The sequence below is a fragment of the Sciurus vulgaris genome (genome assembly GCF_902686455.1).
Source record: "Sciurus vulgaris genome assembly, chromosome: 3".
NCBI classification, from domain to species: domain Eukaryota; kingdom Metazoa; phylum Chordata; class Mammalia; order Rodentia; family Sciuridae; genus Sciurus; species Sciurus vulgaris.
Window position 1 is genome coordinate 109,485,783 of NC_136463.1, and position 15,630 is coordinate 109,501,412.

Consider the following 15,630-nt stretch of genomic DNA (forward strand, 5'->3'; position numbering starts at 1 on the left):
ACCCTTTTTACTTTTTATTTCAAGACAAGGTCTTACTAAGTTGACCAGGCTGACCTCAAACTTGTTATTCTCCTGCCTCAGTCTTCCAAGAAACTAGGATTACAGGCAATGTTTTACCTTGACTAGAAGTTCAGAATTCTTTGATATCCTACTGACTACTTAACATCTGTATGTGGATGACTCAGACATCTTCAGATTTTGTATGTCCAAAACTGACCTCTGTACCTTCTCCTACAGAGGCTTAACTAACTTAGTTCATTTTTTGCAGGTTATAACAGACTGCCTGAGAATGGGTAATTTATAAATGGAAATAGATTTTTCTCAGCGTTTTGGAAATTAGGAAGTATAAGAGCATGGCAGTGGCATCTGGCAAGGGTCCTTGTATTGTATTATCCCATAATGAAGGGTAGAAGGACAAGGGAGAGTAAGACCAAAAGAAAAAGAGGGGGCTAATCTGTTATGAAAAAAATTCACTTTCACAATAACTAAACTACTTCTGAAATAATGACATTAATCCATTCATGAGGGCAGAACTTTGGGGACCTAATTACTTGTTACTAGGTCCTAACTCCCAACACTGCTATGTAGGGGATAAAGTTTCCAACACATGAACTTTGATAGACAACTTTAAACCACAGTAAGTCCAAAGAGATTTTTCCATCTCAGGTGATGGTTACTCCTCTTATTAGTTCCACAGGCCAAAAATCTCAATTTCATTGAACTCTCTCTCTTCATTCAAAGATCATATTGATTTGAGCTTCATAATATGTACTGATCTGACCACACTTTATACCTCTAATACTAACCCTACTCGTCTGAATCACCATCTGAATTACTGCAATAATCTGTTTCTCTGGTAGCTTATGCCCATTCTTCCACTCTCTTCTCAAAGAAAATAAGAATGGTGCTATAAAACACAACTCAGGTCTGTCTCTTCTCTGCTGGAAACCCTCCAGTGGCTTCTTTGGCATACTGTAATAGACCATATCCTTAACAGAGCTTAAAAGGCCTTGCATGATTTGACCTCTGTAAACTGTGATCTCCTTGCACCCCCGAAAGTTCCTTTGTATTCTCTTTATCCCCATCACTCTGTCTTCCTTGCCATTTCTTTGAGTGAGCTAGCCACACTTTTAGTTTAGTGACTCTACCTGGAATACATGTTGCTAGATATCTCTGTGCTAACTCATTTCCCTTGATTACAATTTAAAGACTCAATAAGATGCCATATATCCTTTTTAGTACTATATACCATCTCAAATATCTCTTCCAGATAAACCAATTCATAATCCTGCTACAATTTTAGTTTTGTAGTAATTATCACCTGCTTACCATATTATCCAGTTAACTAATTTATTGCTTTTAATGCTTAGTGGTTTATTGACTGTCTCCACCACTTGAATATAAGATAGCGAAAAGTAGGGATCTCAATTTCATTGTGGTATATTTCAAGTATCTAGAGCAATGCCTGGCACATTGGAGGCATCCAATAAATACATATTGAGGGTCAAAAAATTTTTCATCTTTTCTCCCCTCTGCTGGTATACTATATTCCATGCTGGGACTGGCAAAGGTGGGTGGGAGGTGGAGGCAGAGAGAGAAGGACTTTAAGATAATTTTTGTTCTTCTTTATGTTGATACAATTTAACTACCTCTTTACTCCTTAAATGTCCTCCTACTAAAGGGTTTACACCATCTTTCCTCATTGTAAAACTATTAATTTTTAAGGGAGTGGATGCATTTGGAACTTGAGACAACTCCATAATTATATGAGTATTAGAGTAATTAAATTTGATATGACCCAGATGGGCATTTTTCCTCTAATAGAAGCATGGTATTTTGTGATAGGATAATGAAATGTTAGGATGACAAGGCAGCTGGAGATGTGATCAACCACTGAATAATAAAATAACATTTGCTATCACAGACAAACTTTATTTGTACAAATCTATTGTAATTTGTCTCTGAAGCTTATTTCTGAAACTTGCATGCATACTACCTATACATTCCTAAGAATGCATACAATTAAAAAAATACATAACATAATTTATTTCAAGTTTTAAAAAATATACTGAAAATTAATGTTCCCCTGCTATACCCCTTACCAGGGTTACCATTTATGTACACCACTCTCTGGAGTTAGATAGGGATAGAGATTTTCTCAAAATCCAAGGTAGTGTTAGCCCTTCAATTACTGTGACATTCTCTCATTGTCCATCTTCCATGAACAGATCCAGGAGAAGTTAACTGTTGTATCACTTTCAGTAGTTGTATAAGTGCAGGCTCTTGTTCACTATATCACAGGGAGCAGACTCTGAAGATCTAGTGACTGCTGCTTCCACCTGACAGGTCTCTTTCAATACCTACCAAATCACACAAGAACCATGTCTGCTTAGGTAACTACTCAGGTCAGATATAATTACCTTGAACTAGATCCTAACCAATGATTTTATCCTGTAGTTAGAGTACAGTGGGATTTTGAAGCCAGTGACTTCATTAGCCATCTCATATGAGTCGTGTACCATCTGAGTTGCAACCTTCTGGTCCTTGTTAACTAGTGATGCCCTCTTCAGGCATACTTGAAAGACTTGTGATTATTACTCAGGTAAAGTGTGTCTCACACAATGTGCCAGCTACAAAAGTGTTGGCTAACCTGGGTCAGCCAAGTTCATTGTTGAGTTTTCTATGTGGAAGAATAATTGACACAAAGTATATTTTCAATAGATAAGAAATGTCCAACATATTATGTTTTTCTTTCCCCTCATTTCCCTACCATGTACTGAAATTGGCTTTTGTTTGATACCATAAATAGATTAAAAGTCCTATGTTTTGTTGCTGTGGGCCCACAGTCAGCAGAGCAAAATTTAAACCAGAGCACTGTAAGGCACATACATTTGTCACTGAGGATCTTTATATGCAAAGCTCTTCAAACAATCTTCTCTGAAGACTAGCACCTTAGATTGGCAGAAGAAAGTCCAGAATGTCAACATTTTTAGCCATCTTTCAATCTTTCAGTAGCTACCATGCTGATATGCAAAACTCTTCTTTCCTTTCTTCTCTCTCTCTCTCTCTCTCTCTCTCTCTCTCTCTCTCTCTCTCTCTCTCTCTCTCTCTCTCTCTCTCTTTTTAACCAGAGATTGAACTCGGGCATCCCAAGCCCTATTTTGTATTTTATTTAGAGACAGGGTCTCACTGAGTTGCTTAGCACCTCACCGTTGCTGAATCTGGCTTTGAACTTGCGATGTTTATACAAATCCTTATATTGGTATGCTATACTTTATGATTAGAGACATGGTTTGAAAAAGAAATTTCAGATTAAAACCCTTGAATCAATGTGCAATTAGATAAATCTAGTTTCTGACTAGTTCTTTGTGGCCAGATTGCTGCTGGGTAAACAGAGAAAAAGGATCACATGTTTATTAAGGTTTTGGCTTATTTTGAGTCTTCCTGCCTATTGTATGTATTATTCATTTATTGATCCAAAGTAAGAAGTCTCTTTTCTAGGTGGAGCTTAATATTCACAAAAGGATGTTTGTGATATCCCTTCAAAACATAGCTTGAGTCAATTTCAAGCTAAAATCTTCATAATTGTACTAAATGTTTATTGTAATATGGTGTATTAGGAAGAACAGACTTTAGAAGCCAAGTGACAATCCCGACACTAGGGAAGTACCATGAAGCTAATGTTTTCATGAGCACCCACAACCATCTGTCATCTCCTACCCTCCTAATAGAGGTGCAAACCTGAACCAAGAAATGAACACCTGACCTAGGGTGAGCCAATCATGAAATCCCCATATCCTTGTTCATAGTGAGGGTTACAGGGATGGACCTGTGAGAAGCCAGGTCAATTAGGTTTCTGTTTCATAAGCTTTCTACATAAAACTGAAGGGAAATGTCCCCATTTCCTCTCAGTGTTAAAGAAAAGAGCATGTTTCGACCTCGTGGGTAAATAGGAAGTAAAGAAAAAAGAGACAGTGAGGAGTTTAGGTCCCTAGAGCTAGGTACAGTCCTGCCCTCATTCTTTTTTTTTTTTTCTTTTTTCAGGGGTGGGGTGGGTAATGCATCAATGAACTCCTCTCTTTTTTAAAATGGGCCCAGTTTGAGTTTTATGCACACACATATACAAATGTACTGGCTCACCAATGGCTTAATCTAGTTGAGCATGTTTTATCACTCGTGTAATGTAAATCTCAAATCTGTTATCATAATCTCTTTATAAAATCATATTCTATGCAGTGTGTCTTATTGTGCAAGAGTCAAAAGAGTGCACAAAAATTCATTTCTTCTTGCCAGTCTTATTTTTAGCACACCAAAGAAAAATATCACGTACAACAGATTATAATGTACTCAAGTGAAACACTTATACACCACTAATGTACCTGGAGTTTAAGCTAAATCACTGTAGGTTTTTGTTTTCATTTTTGCCTTACTTTTCAGTATTTTATTTTAGTAAAAACAATTGGGCCTTAGTAACATAATTCTTTTTGATTGAGGTAATTGTTAGGATACTTTTGTGGGGGGTAGCAAGGATTGAACACAGTGGTGATCAACCACTAAGTCACATTCCCAGGCCTGCATGTTTTATTTTAAAACAAAGTCTTGCAAAGTCTTGCTTAGGTCCTCACTAGGTTGATGAGGCTGGCTTTGAACTTTTGATCCTCCTGCTTCAGTCTCCCAAGCCACTGAGATTATAGGCCTGCGCTTCCATACCTGTCTATTTTAAGATTTTATAAAGACAACAAAAATTATCTTGTGGATGAAATTAGCTACTTTCCAAGTACCATGACTCAAAGTGTGAAAGTGCCCTTATTAAATAGCATATTTGGCATAGTGATTATGCATTATTATTCTGTGTATTTATAACCCAAACCTTATACAGTGTTAATGGATGGCCTTGGACAAGGAAGTCATTATAGCTCTGTCTTCCATAAAATTAGTACTTCAAATGCACAGCAAATGGGGAAAAAAAAAAGTCTTTATAAAGGAAGAACACAGCCAAAAATGCATTTTAGCAATAACCAACAAGGAATATAATATGATTGAATCAGAGGGATGGAGGGACCTATATTTGAAAAGGAAAAGGTAATTACTTTGTATTTGATTAAAATCATTAATTTTCATGAGTCAAAATTATTTTAAGTACCTATATTCTGGAAGCTAAATCTAAATATTTTGTGAATGATTTGAATATTTCTAATACTTATTAACAATTTATGAATTAAGACAGCTAAATAATGATATGAAAAGACATCAACACTATTTCTACCTATACCTATCTTCATGTACCATCTGAACAAAAATTAACTTTGAATTTTATTTAGTATAAAGAATTATATGAATATTGTATTAATGTAATGCCATTTAATATAATATGTTTGGGAAATACATGGTATTGGGTCTGTTGTGAAATTATGAAACAAAAGTAATCTTGTGGTAGGGAGAATTGTAAACCTCAAAGGTAATTAATTCCTCAGATGTGAAAAATAATAAACAACTGTTCCTACAAATGGCTGATGTTTCTAGTGAAGATTTAAAATCAAGATTCCTAACAGTTATAAAATGTAGACCTAAAGTCCATTACAAAGTCATAAATTAAAAAATATTTTTAAGTTCTTTTGAAGAAAACATTTCAAAATTATTCATCCATTATTGTTTGTTTTTGTGTGCATGTATGTGTGTCTGTGTGTGTGTGTGTGTGTGTGTGTATAGAGAATTTCTACTTAAAGGATGATAAACAGCATCTTACAGATTAAGAACCAGACTGAAAATATCCTGCTAAACTTCCCTTGGCTTTAGGACATAGTATTAGAGCTTGGAGTTAGGCAAACTAAATTCTGCTTTTAGCAAAACCTCTGACTGAATTTCAGGAAGGAAGACTTCTGGGAGCTCTGTCATTTGCAGAGGCAGTGAAAAGAACAGTGGGGCTGGCCATGAAGATTTCCTATTGAAACTGGTGCTGTCCTGCTGCTATCCAAGGCTGCCATCTTCCCTCAACCTGCCTTCAGAATGTGTTCTCTATGTTTTAGTTTTCTGTGACTGTGGTAACAATGTGCCCAGAACAAGGTGGCTTGCAACAACAGAAATAGTCTTATAGTTCTGGAGGTCAAAAATCCAAAATTAAGATGTAAGCCATACTTCGCTCTCTCCAATGGTTATAGGGGAGAATCTTTGTTCTTCTGGCTTCTGCTTTTGCCAGAAAGTCCTGGGAGTCTGAGATACATGGCCACCCTCTCCCTGTGGGTCTCCACTGTCTTCCCTCTGTGTGTGTCTGTCTCTGCATCCAAATTCCCCTTTTCATAAGGACACTAGTTTTACTGGAATAGCACCCACACTAATTACCTCATTTTAACTTGATTTTCTCTCTCATTTACCCTGTTCCCATATAAACTCACATTCTAAGATACTTGGTTTTAGATCTTCAACTATCTTTTTGAGATACAATGCAACTCATTTCACTCCATATTTACCCCTTCCTTTAAAACTGCCTCACAAAAATAAGAATGTGAAGGAAGTCTTGGACAAACATTACTTAGCTTCACTTCTTGTCATTGTTATTCATCTTCCTATACCTGCGCATATGTGACTTCCTCACTCTACACTTTATTTTCTTATAAAAATACAAATATTGTATTATACACATAGCTCTATTTTCTCTGAACTATTCTTCCCCTATACTTCACTTCCTTTAGACAACTACCCATAGCTGGCAATCAGAACTTATAAGAAATTTAATGTTATTTTCAAATGCATTTCTTTCTACTCCACCTCACCTAGGTAGTTCAACTTCCATGTGGACTGGGACCCACTACCAGACTGGCTGGTCATGTCAAAATAAGAAATATTGTAAAGCTTCTGTAGTGGAAAAATGTCTCTGGGAAGGTGGTAGGATGAAGAGAGCTGTTCCTATCACTCCTTATTCTGGAAGAATATTGTATGTGAAACCAAGAAATATATTACTAGGGGACAAGGGATTAGTGAGTGGCATGGGAAGGATCTTCTACTCTTAAGGGGCACTGGTAACAGTGAATAACATCTGTTCTTCATAAGGAAAGGGTTTCTGATTAAGGCTTTGATTTGGTTGGTGAGAGTCTGTATACTGGATCTTTGTCAAAAATAATTCTCTTTTTTCTACCTTGTTGCCCTCTGTCTTTCCTATTAGAACTTCTCATGTTCCAGGTTGGGTTAAAATTATGCTTAGTTGTTGACATTTCTCAATCTTTGAAAGACAGGTGAGAACTGTTGATGCTAAGTAATTAACCAGGATTCTATTTTGCCTACCATGCCTTACAAACAATATTCTCAATTTCTATGTGTGCTATGACATAAAACATTGACCTACACTAATAAAGCACAGGGTACGAAAATGAGACATACACCCATAGTTGAACAAAGCTAGATTTACTAACCTGCTGCAGCAAGGGAGAACACACACTATGGCTAACCCTGGAGTGTCTCAGTGGGAAGAAGTTCGTAAGTAAGGAGGGAGAAGTTCTGAGCACAGAAAGCAAGATATGCAATACATAATGTTATGAGTCATGAAGATGCAATTAAGAAGCAATATGAGGTTTGTTATGACAAGAACATAGGCTCATGTTGGGGTAAACAGGAATAAGAAATAAGCTGTCCTGGAGAATTTTGCATGCCTGATAATGATTTGGAACTTTTTTATAAAGGCAATGGAGTATCATTGAAGGACTATAAACATTGTCATGTTTGCATACTGGTGCTATAGTCATATTTACATTTTTGAAATACTTCTTTAAAATCAAAAGGAAAAATATATTTGAAGGCCTGAGATTTCTGTAATAGCTTATGTTAAAAAGGAGCAGACCTTGGAATAGCTTATGTTAAAAAGGAGCAGCTATGGCTTTAGAAATGATCTGTGTTATGTCAGAGATAATATTATATGACTACATAGGTGATAGGCATGAATTAGAACCAAAAATCCAGGTCAGGAATAGTAAATATATTTAACACACAGTAATAAGTCTGACGCATCTGAAGTGCTTTTCTAGAGTGCTCATTGCAGAGTGAGGGTATATATAGAAGCATGTGTTAGGAATGGAATCAATTAACCACAGTTTTCATGGCATGAAAAGGGAGACATGACACACTTGCCATGTGAAATGGACATTATGGGTTCCCTAACTGGGAACCATTTCACAATTTACTTTTCCTTCTAGAACCACAGTTCTCCTTCAAAAAACCAACCTGCTGGAAACAGTTCATGTTCTGCAGGAGAAATTGGATCACATGGGACAACTTTGACAGATATTCATGATGCATTATCCCATCTGCTTTTGCAGAAGAACTGGGTTTCAGAGTCTAGGCCCGAGCACATCAGCACTTGACACTTCCCCAAACACAGGAGTTGGTTTAGAAATTGTCAAGTGATTCAATTCAAGCTGATGATATGCCAGGATAGTTTTTCTGGGGGCTCCTGGAAAAGAAGTTCTTGGCTCTCTCTTAAGAGAAAACCAGGATTAGATCAGACTTAATGAGTCAATAAATATCCATACTGTTGAAAGAAGTCTATTACTTGAAATCAAAGCATACAAATTAATGAGGATTTGACTTTGCTTACTCTAGCAGAACTCCCAAGTTTCTATGCGGTGATGAGGTGAATGGTGATTTCATTCATTAATCTGGTCAACAGAAGAGGAAAAGGCTTTAATCTTGGTTACTCCAGATTTGTGAGACATATAAGACATCCAGAAACAAATATCTAAAAGAGATGTAGCTTAGAGTTTTAGAATTAGATTTAGTTTTAGTCTTGGTTTTAAGTTCTGGAGATCAATGTTCTCTTAGTTAGTGACACAGTACCTCGAGTTGGATAGAAGATAGAATCTCAATATCTATTGACTATAATGTAGAAAAGTATTGTTTTTTAAAATTTTTGTAGACATGTGATGTTCTGTATCATAGTAAAAATACATATCTTATAATAAATAGTAGTTGAAACAATTTTAAATATAATGATAGAAACATTTTTCTTACTGAGAAGATTAAATGGGACCAATGAATAGGAAGACACAAATTCCATATAAGAATATTCTCACTCTTTCCAATCTGATCCATGATTCTCTTAATGGAAGTTTCTGATGAAACTACAGGATTATAAAAAGTCAAATTTTGATAGGACCAACATTTGGTTTAGTGCCTATTCTATGACTTAACTATCCTGATCTTAGCAAATGTCTTCTTTATGCCACTAATCCTTTACAATTCTGACTCATCCAGTGTCCCATCACTCAAGTCCCCATCTTTGCTCAATATCGCATTTCTTTTCCTGCAGTAATTTCTGAATTTTCAACAATTTCTGTCCAGCTTATTTTTATAACAGTATAAGAAACCTATGATTTGTATCTTGTAAATTTTTTAACTGACTTAACACTTAGAATAAATAAGTTTGTTTTAAAAAATGAAGCAAGGAAAGTCACCAAACTTAATTATCATAGAGAAATAATTTTAAGTAAATATGATATTTTAAAAGGAAATTTCAATGAAATTGGCCCATGTGAACTTATGTTTTAAACTTGAACCACAGGGAAAAAAAAAATCATTGTCACTGAGGAAAGCATAGAGTGAGTTACAGAAGATCTAAGTTGGATTGAAATTCAATTTTTCTTTTAAAGAGATCTGAAAAGTATGGATCATTGTTTTCTTGCAGCATCCATGTAGTCCTAAGAGTTTCTGGCTGGCACTTAACAAAAGATCAATGGTATTTTCTAAAAAATTCTTTTTCTGTGGATTTGTTTGAGTAGTTAGTAGACTAATTTGCTTTATCATCAAGGCACAAACCACATGATACTGCAGGATGAATTGTTTTTCTTTTCTTTTTTTTTTTTTTTTTGTTGCTGGAATGAAATCAAGGGTCATGTGCATGCAAGGAACACATTCTACCATACAGCTACATTTCTGGCCCCATGAACATTCTATTATAGATGTAAATTCAGTAATTTCTGCTTTATTGAATAACATGTTATAGTTTCAAAATATAAATAGATATTTGATTTTCATTGAATAGTGTTAAATTATACTCCACTAATATATTCCTCTAAGAATCTGAATAAAGAGATCTCATCTGAAGAAAAGAACAGAATATTTTGTTCCTCACATTATATCTGAATAAAATAAATAAAAATAGAAAGTTCTAAAATGCATATTTTACCCTGAATATACACACACAAAAAAAAATTTAAAGGAATAATGATAAGAAAAGTTATTCATTACAGCATAATTTCTCCAACATAATTTTATAAAACATAACTGTTTTATATAAGAAAACAGTTAAAATTTCCATCATCGGAGAGCAGGCTGAATGAGGTACAGCTAACTGCATAATGGAATATAATGCAGCTATAAAACTATGACTCTAGAGATGTCAAAGACATATTACTGCATAAAAAATCAACTTGCAGAAGAACAACAGATTATACTTTCCAGGAATTATGTTATGTATTTGGTTCCCAATAGTCAACATGTGGAGTATTTGTTCCTTCCTTTTAAAACTTGAGACATTTTGAGTGTCTCAACCAACAGATTAGTAACATCACCTCAAAGCTAAGTTGTAAATGGCTTCTGCCAGCCACCAGGTTGATTATTTTAAACCATACATTTGTCATGGAAAGGATGGCACTTTGGTTTCTCACTAATTCTTGGTGTGGATTTGTCCTCCCTCCTAAGATGCTTCTTAATCACCATGCTTGGATTTACAATGTGCCTCATTCTCCTTCATGATATCCACACAAGCATCAATTCTAACAAACTCAAACTTCTTACAAGAAGTACTACAATCGGTTCATGCTTATGGAATATACTTTGTCTTATGTTTACCATTAACCTGAATTAGCTTGCCTATGAGAGGGGCAGATTGGTCCTTTGAAGACTTTGTTATGAAGAAAACATTTGGGGCACACCTTGCAGTATAATGGTATGTATTCTCCAGGATGCAGCCTATGATCTCCATGAGTGACTAGCATGTGGTACTGCTTTTCCTGTTGTTATGATTGATGGGTCTGGAAATCATGGAATGTGAATACAAGTGATTAGTCTATAAACAGGTAAAGGAAAGGTTTTATTGTCCTTGATTAATCCTGACTATCGAGGGGGTAAGAAAGAGTAGGCGTGAATTGAAGAGATCCCTTATGTACCAGCTTAGAACTCCCAAATCCTATACCAGTGGAAGCAGGAGTGATTCAACAGAGGCAGCAATTCTTATGGTATAGAGCTTCACAAATATTTAGGTCACCCCACCAGGCATGGAACCATCACCCATGAAATTACTCACCAGGGTCTTAATGGATGTGGGGGTGTGGTAGAAAATGGTCATTAAATACCAGCTATGATCTTTTTTTTTTTTTTTAAGTTGTAGAAATGATGTGATGGACATGATAGTTTAGTATGTATATGTGTGTGTGCATACATTTAAGTCATATGTACCTCATCTTTTTCTTCCTCTTGTACACATGTTATGGTTTTGATCTACAATGTTCCCAAGGTCTTACATGCAAAGAGGTGGAACTTTTAGGCAATGATTGAGTCATGAGGGCTTTAAGCCCTCATAGCTGGATAGTATATTGGGCAGTGGTAGCCAGTTGGAGGAGCAGGTCACTGGAGACATGCCCTGGAAGGACTTATCTTACCCCAGACCCTTTATTTCTTACATGAGCAGCTTTCCTTTACCATGTCCTTCCATGATGTTCTGACTCACCTCTGGTCAAAAGCAATGGAGCCAACCATTCAGCCATGGACTGAATCTTCTGAAACCATGAGCCAAAGTAAATATTTTCTCCTTTAAGTTTTTCTTGTCAGGTATTTTGGTCACATCGATGAAAAGTTGACTACCACAACATGTAAGTACTCTTTTTCGCCTTTGTTTTGTCCTTCTAACCATCTGACATGTATTAATAGTAAGAAGCAACATATGTTAGTATCCATATTATGCAATATCAAAAATGGGCCACAATTTAGCAAGCATAGGAATAAACATTAATCAAAGATAGAAGAAAGACTTTGTATTTTCTTTCTGGGAGAATTAGTATGGTTTTGGTTACATGATGTATATTTGAGTCATATGAGACAGAATCATGGTTCTGCTATTGCATTTATTTGAGAATGATTAAAAGAGAGAATATTAAAAAATGAGTTGACCAAAGATGGACTGTGGTGGCTTTCTATGGTATCAACTTAGTTTGAACGAAGTGTCTCAGCATCCACTTCCATGTATTGTCCTAGGTTTTAGGTTAGGGTTAACGTCGAGTGACAATTGTTAGGTTAGGGTTAACCACAAGTGACAATTGTATGTTATTTGCAGTCATGTCTGTGTGAAATCTGCCACTATTGCAGTTCACACAGTTTGTAACATTGTAATAAAGCTAGAAGAAGAAGCAGCATGGCCAGAAGCTTCCCCAAATTTCTCTGGACCTCCACTTGGGTCTTCTCTGAATAGTGAACATATGGAGGGCTAAGGCCATGGCAAAGTGTTCTAGACTTTTGCAGGTCATCATTAAAGTTGGAGGCTTGGAAGTGCTGAGATGCTATTGCTCATGCGGGTAGGATATGGATGCTAGTTCATCTTCATGGGTTCTATTTTGCCACTGCTTTCTTCATTGGTTTTGGATTCCTAGTCCTGTGGACTTCAAGCCCAGTGCCAGATCCAAGTGTGCCAGGCTTACACAGTTTACCTAGTGTTCTTGATTCTGGAAGTTCTCATCCCAATAATGAATCCCTTACACCACTCATAGTGTTTCCAGCTTCTCTGATTAAATCCTAAGAGATTAAAGAAGAATCTGTATTGTGTGCTAATATTTATTTATTTACTTATTTATACATACATACATACTAGGGATTGAATCTAGGAACAGTTTATCCTGAGTCACATCCTTAGTCATTTTTTTTTTCTTTATTTTGAGACAGGGCCTCACTGAGTTGCTGAGGTTGGCTTTGAATTTGTGATTCTCTTGCCTTAACCTCCCAAGCTGCTGGGAATACAGGTGTGTGCCCCCATGTCTGACTTGTATGCTGTTTTCAAAGAAAAAAAAAAGAGAAAGGAAAAAAATAATAAAAATGGTTACTCTGTGGAAAGAAAAATATTATGAGTAGAAAGAACAAATTTAGAAACTCTGAAAGTATTTTTTATTGATAGCTCTGACATTGGAATCATATATTTTTAGTGAATTAATATCCAAAAATTAAATAAAAACAAACCCCAAAGCAATTCATAAAGTAAACAGCATGTACAGTATATGTACATGCATACACACAAAACACATAGTATATTTACAATACAAATGGTAAATATACAAATATTTTATATAGTACATAACAGTATATAAAATTGATAGAATAAGCAAATATAGAACTGTGACTTTAAGAAACATGGTATTTTGACTAAAAATATATAGAAGTATTTATTCTATTTTCTAAAAAGAACTACAAAGAATTGCTTCAGCCGGCAGGTTTATTTTTAATGAAGTAATGAAATTTTTTTATTTTGATAATATATGATTTGCATATACAAACTACTTATGATACCGCTGTTTACCCATGACGAGTTCTGCTCCCTCTAATGTTGAAGTCTGAACACTAGAGAAGCATGCCAAGGAAAGCATATTAAGCAGGTTTATTTAAAAGTAGTAATAATACAGACTTCTCCTTGCGGGGAGAAGGGAGTCATGGCTGATGTTCTAGAATCCCAAGAAGTGAGTGCACCCTACGTCTTTTATAGGCTGAGGTCTCTTTTGTTCTCCAGTTCTCTCCCCCCTTATTTCTCCTTCCTGCCTATGTAACTAGGCCTGGTTTTGCAGGTGAGATGCATAAAGTGAGAAGCAAATGGGCAGGAGGAGGGCCAAAGTGATTCAGCCAGGCAAGGGCCCAGGGGGCATTAATTAGTAGCTCCTTCCCTGCAGTCCTTGATAGGGGCAGGTAAATTTGGTAGTCAATGGGCTCTGGAAATCCTTGACATTTCTATCTCCAACTTCCAGAGGCAGATAGCTTTCATGGTTTCCATTTCCTTGATTTGATCCAATCCCCTATTTCTACACTAACTGCCTGTCCCCAATTCTGGCTTCACTTATATACAATGTAAAGCAACTGTAGGTATGCTAACTTAATTTAAAATCCAAAATTTTTAGAAAGAGAAACATATCTATTTTTAAAAAACATATCTATTTTTAAAAATCAAGTTAAGTTTTACACATTAAGTAAAAATTGTTAATGTCAAGTCTAAATGTCAGTATGCATTCATGATTTATTGTTTTCTAAAGTTTATCTATTTTTCAGCTCTATGCCCTGAAAAACTCTAGAAACAAGAAGAAGCCCTAAGGCATAGGCTGTCATCTCTAAATCCAGCTTTCCAGTAAAAGGAATAAGGACTTCTTAGACAAATGGTTGACTCAGAGTCTAAGTCAAGAATTTCACAAAATGTACTTGAAATATTCACAAGGAATTTACAGGATGAACTTGAAATATTCTGGTATACCTGAAAGTAAGGAGTTCATCAAAGGAAGAGGAACCAAGAGCTAAAGACAAGATAGCTTGAACATCACAAAGAATAATGACTGCAATTGACTTAAACCATAAATTATATTGAAGTCCCTGGGTACCTAAAAAACAGAAGTAACAAAAGACAAAGCAGAACATACACTGTTGGTCACCATAGAGTTTATCAGAGCACACTCTGATTTTTTTTAAGATTTGAAAATTAGAAAGTCTAAGAAATCCCATGAAAACCACGCCAAACACAGGAAATCACATAAGGGAATTTATTAAGCAAACAGAGTGTCTCCCTGCAGGGTAAGAGAGAAAATGACAGGAAAAGAGAAAGGGCATGTGCAAGAAAGAGTGTGAAAAGCCAGGAGAAGAAAGAAAGTGAGTAGGAAAGAGAAAGCATGAGAAAAAGATGGCGGGGTAGCTACCCTTAAGCAGTTGAATTCCACTGGGCTAACGGGACCAATAACAGAGAAGGATACTTGCAAGCTGAATGATGAACCAATAGCTAGCTAGGATGTTCACAGACTGACAAGTAGTTGGGAGGCAGGGAAAATGGCTGCAGTGGAAAAGGCAGGGAGAACAGCTTTCACTGACAAGCTAGGTTGTGATGCATGGGAAAGGACGGGTAGCAGCTTTGTATTACAGAAAGAATTTAAGGATTTATTCACCCTTTTTTCTCATTCACTAAATTGTCATTAAAGAGGAGACCCTCGTGTATGAATCAAGGCAAATGAATGCAGAAGAATGATGAAACTAAATGATGTTGATATTTTGTAACACCCAATGAAATAATGTGTCAATAAATATTAAGATATGTGGGTGAAAATTTGATAGGTGACTTTATAAGAGATGAATAACACTAGTTTCCTATTACTATTATTATTTAATCTGCACAGTACTAAATTCAGAAAACTAGATACAAGATACACTATATGTCTTAATGGAACACAGGAAGATACACAATAACGTACTCAATAAGTAGTACTTGCTACCTATTTACCTGAAATTCAGAAATGCAGTAAGAAACATGTTTAACAATATCAAGGAAATAGAGCCGATCAAACTCTTAATGTGTGAATGTGTGAAATTCTATAGGATAAATGGGCTACTCATAAACACATGAATGAGAGGGGAGGG

The 15,630-nt window shown here is 35.8% G+C and overlaps 1 long non-coding RNA gene across 1 annotated transcript; it reads left to right on the top strand.

The window, feature by feature from the left end:
• The first annotated feature begins 11,387 nt into the window (after nt 1-11,387).
• On the top strand, nt 11,388-15,076 carry LOC306657945. Its single transcript, XR_013762928.1, has 3 exons — nt 11,388-11,855; nt 12,919-12,995; nt 14,284-15,076. It is a non-coding gene; the product is annotated as an uncharacterized lncRNA (long non-coding RNA).
• The last annotated feature ends 554 nt before the right edge of the window (nt 15,077-15,630 follow it).